Below are 6,387 nucleotides of genomic sequence, written 5' to 3'. Positions count from 1 at the left end.
CAATTGATAGATTTATTTCGTTAGTATCGGTCGTAACTAAAAGAAGACGTTAGTGCGCAGCATCTTCATCTAAATCCCGATGCGTTAACTCAGGGTTTATAGCTGCAATGTATTATTTAACGTTATTGCAATAAACTGGAACGTTTCGACGAGGTAAATTATTTGAGTATGAAGTATACGAGTTGGTGTTATGAGTGCACGTGTTATGAATGTTAGAAACGCTCTCGGGTTACCACTTATAGTGTTGGCTTTTACGATAGTCACTTATTGAAAGGCATGAATCTTTATTATGTAAACATACATAACATATGCTAGATTATTTTACACTGGATGTCGTTGACATTTGTGCTGGTACCTTTTTTTTAAGTTATTTTATTTTTAATGTTCATTTCCGGTACCCTCAATATGGGAGTTGATTTATGTATTTGAATTGATTATGCACGACACTTGTTGTTCAACCGTTGAACTGAACGCATTAAAATATAGTTATTATCCAAGTTGAGTATTTATTTGGAGCAAACCTAATCCCAATCCTTCATCTCAGAAGTGGGATTCGAAAGGCTAGCTCAGTAGTGTTAGTTTACGATATTTTTTTTTTTTTTCTCCTTCATTCTTCATAACGAACAATTTAAACTATGGAAGATGAAAACACGCCCTGTGAATCAAGCAACCGCCGTAGATCACATGCAAGGAAAAGGAAACGCGAACAAATTGAAAAGAGTCACGAAAAGAATAAACGCAAGCGACGCGGGCGCGAACAAAGTTCGAGGCGCGAAACTTTAGAATCGGGTGTAGCACGGAGGAGCCGTTCTCGTGAGCGTCGTGGTGAAGACCGGCTGCATCGCAAGAACAAGAGAAGCCATCATGAGCGCCACCGGCAGCACCGCGAGCACAGCAGCCGTCGTCGCGAGCGCAGACGTGCTAGCCGCAGCGACACCGACACACGCAGCAGCAGCAGCAGGCCTTCACGACAGTCGCCCCGCTCACCGGTAAGACGTTCCAATGACTATACTGATAATATGACGCATGCACTCTTGACTAAACTGGTAAATAATTTAATAAATAATCGCTCTGAAGGCAATAAATTTCCAATGTTAGGCAACGTCATTCCTGATTTTGATCCAATGATAAAAGGTCAGACCATTCAAATGTGGCTCAACAAAGTTGATGAATGTGCTAAGCTGTATAGGTGGGGCGACGACCAAATCATACATTACGCTTTACCTAAATTGATTGGTGTCGCTAAAACTTGGTACCAAGCTTTACCTACTATGTCATTTTCGTGGCTCGAATGGAAAAATAAATTATTAGAATCGTTTCCCAGTAGTGATGATTATGCAGAGTTGTTAACGGAGATGTTATCCAAGCGGGTAAAATACAACGAGTCGTTAGAATTGTATTATTTTGAAAAAATTAACATGTTAAACCGTTGCGATATTAAAGGAAAACATGCTGTCGATTGCTTATTATATGGAATTGATGATCGCTCATTGAGGTTAGGCGCGAAAGCATTAAAGTGCGAGGAGCCTGAACAGGTTTTAAAGTATTTCCAGTCCATTAAGCAACAACCGCGTGAAGATAAATCGCGTTCTAATAATGACAGGAGACCTAATGCTTCATCAAATAATTTTAAGTATAGTACTAGTGAATTAAAGGATAAGACTTCAAACAACAACATTGTTTGTTATAACTGTAACGAACCAGGCCATTTTAGTTTTAAATGTACAAAGAAAATTTTGAAATGCAACCTCTGTAATAGGCTAGGTCACACTTCCGTGAACTGTACTAAACTCCCTTCAGATAGCAATGGCAGCAAGATGGATAAAATAGGTCAGAAGGAAATTTTGCGTATAGATAACCTAACGCTTGTTAACAGTAATGATAAGTATATCATGCGGTTGATGCTTAACGGACAACTTATAACAGGGTATGTAGACTTGGGCAGTCAGTGTACTTTGATCCGTTGCACTGATGCCCAAAAGTTAGGTCTTAAATGGGCGACTGACGCTGCTTTACCCGCTATGCGAGGTATAGGTAACAATATTGTGTTACCAATCGGATTAGTTACCGTTACTTTACAGATACAGAATATTATAGAGAAAATAGAAGTACTAATTGTAGAGGATAGCGTTATTAAGTACCCCTTACTAGTTGGTCAGAATTTCACAGAAAAACCCGGTATTATTATCACCAAAACTTATGATTCGTTGATATTTTCACGCGAATTTGGAAACAAGTTATATTTTACATTAGTGACAGACTCTTCTATACGGCCAAAGGAAATGTGCTTAATTCAAGTTAGTTGTTCAGAAGACTATTCAGGGGCCGTATACGTCCGGGGATCACTTCGTGGCAAGTCTGATCATGAATTTTATCTCTTACCGGGTGAATATGATATTGACAAGGGGCATGGTTCTTTACTGGTTCAGAATGTTTCTAATAATGCGGTCTTGTTAAGAATTGATTCTTTGATAACACGCGCGATCAAAACTGATAGTTACATGAATATAAATGTTCTTAATGTTGAAAATGAAGAATTTTGTTCAGAACTCAATTACAATCCGGATTTGACGACTAGTGAATTAGAAGAATTAAAAGGTTTATTGATAAGTTATAAGGAATGTTTTTCAAATAATTTAAAAGATTTGGGGTTTACTAACATAGTTCAAATGGAAATCGAGTTAACGGATAATAGGCCGGTTGTTTATCGCCCGTACAGACTGTCTTACCCAGAAAGAGAGCTGGTTCGAACAATGGTACAGGAGATGATTGAAGCCGATATAGTTTGCGAATCAAACTCTCAGTACGCCAGTCCTATTCTACTTGTGAAGAAAAAGACTGGCGAAAAGCGGTTATGTATAGATTATCGTGCTTTAAATAATAAAACGAAGAAGGAACATTATCCTTTGCCGTTGATCGATGACCAGCTCGATATGCTAGCTGGAAACTCCTTATTTATCACACTCGACTGTGCATCAGGTTATTACCAATTGCCCATAGCAGACAGTTCCCAAGATAAGACCGCATTCGTCACACCGGATGGCCAATACCAATTTAAACGTATGCCATTTGGATTAGCTAACGCCCCGTCAGTCTTCCAGAGGGCTATGAACAAGATATTGGCCAAATCGAAAGTTGACTTTGCGATCATCTTTATGGACGACATCCTCATCCCCGCCAAATCGTTTAACGAGGGTCTCGAGCGACTAGGAAAAGTACTGGAGCTACTTTCTGAAGCTGGGTTGACACTGAAACTTAAAAAGTGTAACTTCTTTTTCAAGGAGATTGACTTTTTGGGATTCCAGGTCAGTGGTCAGGGGATAAGGCCGGGGTCGCGTAAAACATTGGCTGTTTCTAATTTCCCAGTACCCAAAAATGTTCATGACGTAAGACGTTTCATAGGCCTGGCAAGCTTTTTCCGACGTTTCGTGAAGGATTTCGCGTTAATCGCACGCCCTCTTACTGATCTGCTTAGGTCCAATTTTACATGGAAATGGGGTGATGAACATATTAGAGCTTTTGAGACCCTTAAACAGAAGTTAATTGATCGACCAATTCTAGCCCTGTATGATGCTAAATTAGCAACCGAATTGCATACTGATGCTTCAAAGTTAGGAATTGCCGGTATTCTAATGCAGACGGATAGTGACGGTATACTTAAGCCTGTGGCGTATTACAGTAGAAAGACAACTAGAGATGAGCAAAAATTACATTCATTCGAATTAGAAACATTAGCGGTGATAGCGTCATTAAATCGTTTTCGTGTGTACTTATTAGGCTTGAAATTTAAAATTGTGACGGACTGTAACGCGTTGCGTACTACTCTAACTAAGCGCGATCTTATTCCAAGAATATCTCGATGGTGGGTGCAGTTCCAGGAGTACGACTGCGAAATTGAATATAGGGCTGGAACTCGCATGGCGCACGTAGATGCCCTCAGCCGTGCTCCTGTAACTGACCCCGTGGTAGGTGATGACGAGCCTCGCGCACTTGATATTTTAAATATTGACCTTAAAGACTGGATCTCAACTGTACAAAGCAATGATGAAGAAATAGGTAGAATCAAGGATATTTTACAAGACCAAAATACGAAATTTGTAGCAGACGTACACAAAAATTACCAACTGAAAGGGAACCACGTTTACAGAATCGTTGACGGTAAAATTAAGTGGGTCGTTCCAAGGGCTGTGAGGTGGCAGGTTCTACGAATGAACCATGATGATGTGGGCCACTTCGGGTATGAGAAGACACTTAGCAGAATTCGCGAGACCTTTTGGTTCTCAAAGAAGCGACGTTTTATCAAAAAGTACGTGTCCGCATGCCTTGAATGTGCGCATCACAAGGCTCCGGGTGGTCGCAAGGAAGGGATGCTCCACCCGATACCAAAGGCGGATATTCCTTTCCAAACGCTTCACGCTGATCATTTAGGTCCGTTCGTTCGCTCTAGGAGAGGCAACACGTATATTCTTGCTATAATTGATTCTTTTACTAAGTTTATAACTATTAGAGCAGTAAGAGACACAAAAACTTCAACAGCCATAAGAATATTTAAAGAACACTTTAGTATCTTTGGAACGCCATCGCGTCTCATCACCGACCGAGGCTCTTGCTTTACGAGCGCTAAATTTAAGTCTTTTATAGGGAATATTAACATTAAACATATATTGAACGCAGTAGCGACTCCAAGAGCGAACGGACAGATAGAACGTTATAATAGAACCATACTGAATGCTTTGAGTACGAAATGCCACGGTAAAGGTGACAATACCTGGGACGAATATGTAGGTGATATTCAGTTAGGCATGAACACTACTGTTAACAAGACTACGGGAAAAAGCCCCTCTGAACTTTTGTTTGGATTTAGGGTGCTAAGTCCTCCTGAAAATATTATTAATGAAGTACTCACTGATGTTATATCTCGTGTTAGTGATAAAGACTTGACGGAAATGAGGACAGAGGCTAAAGCTAATATAGATAAACAACAGGGTATTTCAAAGAAAGAGTTTGATAAGCATAGGAAAAAGGCAACGTCTTACAGTATTGGCGATCTAGTTAGAGTCGAAAGAACAATAATCAATAAAGAGCATTCGGGCAAATCGAAGAAACTTATACCCAAATTCCATGGTCCTTATCGCATAGTTAAAATTTTAGAAAACGATAGATTCGTGATTGAGAGTACTCCCTTAACTAAAAGAGGACATAAAAAGTACGAAAATGTAGTAGCAGTAGATAAAATACACCCCTGGCTCAGTTATAAGGATATTTATAGTGAGGAAAGCGAAAGCGACAATAGTGGTAACGAATCGGGCTGTAAAGACTAAATATTAAAACTTAGACTGATGTTTATTACTATGTTTATCACTTGATATGACACTAAAATGATATGACTGTTTGATTGACAAAATTGCATGAGTTAATTAGCCTATACATGACAAGACACATAGGCCATGAGCAACCAGAGAACCACAGATGGTTGCAGATCATGGTAGACTATGGTGACTTGAGAGATTTAGACGTGGGCTATGAGCGGTCAGTGCAGATAGCGAACGGTGTCAACAAGCAATTGGCATCGCACAGATGACCGTAGATCATAGCAGACTACGTATTTGGATGAGATAGAGCATGGGCTATGAGCGGTCAGTGCAGATAGCGAACGGTGCTAAGCAATTAGCATCGCACAGATGACCGTAGATCATAGCAGACTGTGCCATCTCTATTGACGAAAATACGATGTGAGCATTGATTGCATAGCGTTTTAGCGATTGTGGAACGCTGAGGAGAAAGAATGAGTAACGTACGATAGTGATGTGTTCAAGTGAAACAATAAAAGTTAATTATTATTCTTTTGTGTTTTCAGGTATCATTTTGAATTATATAAATTGTAATTATATAAATAATATGTAAATTAATATATATTTCGTACGATGTATTATGTCCTTTACAGTATTTGTAGATTCAGTGAGAGGACTCACTCAGGAAAAGGATGGCCGAGTTGTAAACATACATAACATATGCTAGATTATTTTACACTGGATGTCGTTGACATTTGTGCTGGTACCTTTTTTTTAAGTTATTTTATTTTTAATGTTCATTTCCGGTACCCTCAATATGGGAGTTGATTTATGTATTTGAATTGATTATGCACGACACTTGTTGTTCAACCGTTGAACTGAACGCATTAAAATATAGTTATTATCCAAGTTGAGTATTTATTTGGAGCAAACCTAATCCCAATCCTTCAATTACTAAGCTATTCTATTAAAGAGGTTCATAATTTAAACTGAACTGATATTTTGAGATATTTAGGTAGTGTCACGATGATCGGCGCGCGCATGCCGCTATCATATTTAATAATAGACCTGTCTCTACGAGGGTACAGGAAGAATA

Source organism: Trichoplusia ni, chromosome 9, assembly GCF_003590095.1.
Source record: "Trichoplusia ni isolate ovarian cell line Hi5 chromosome 9, tn1, whole genome shotgun sequence".
Lineage (NCBI taxonomy): Eukaryota > Metazoa > Arthropoda > Insecta > Lepidoptera > Noctuidae > Trichoplusia > Trichoplusia ni.
Note: the sequence above shows the minus strand (reverse complement) of the source record.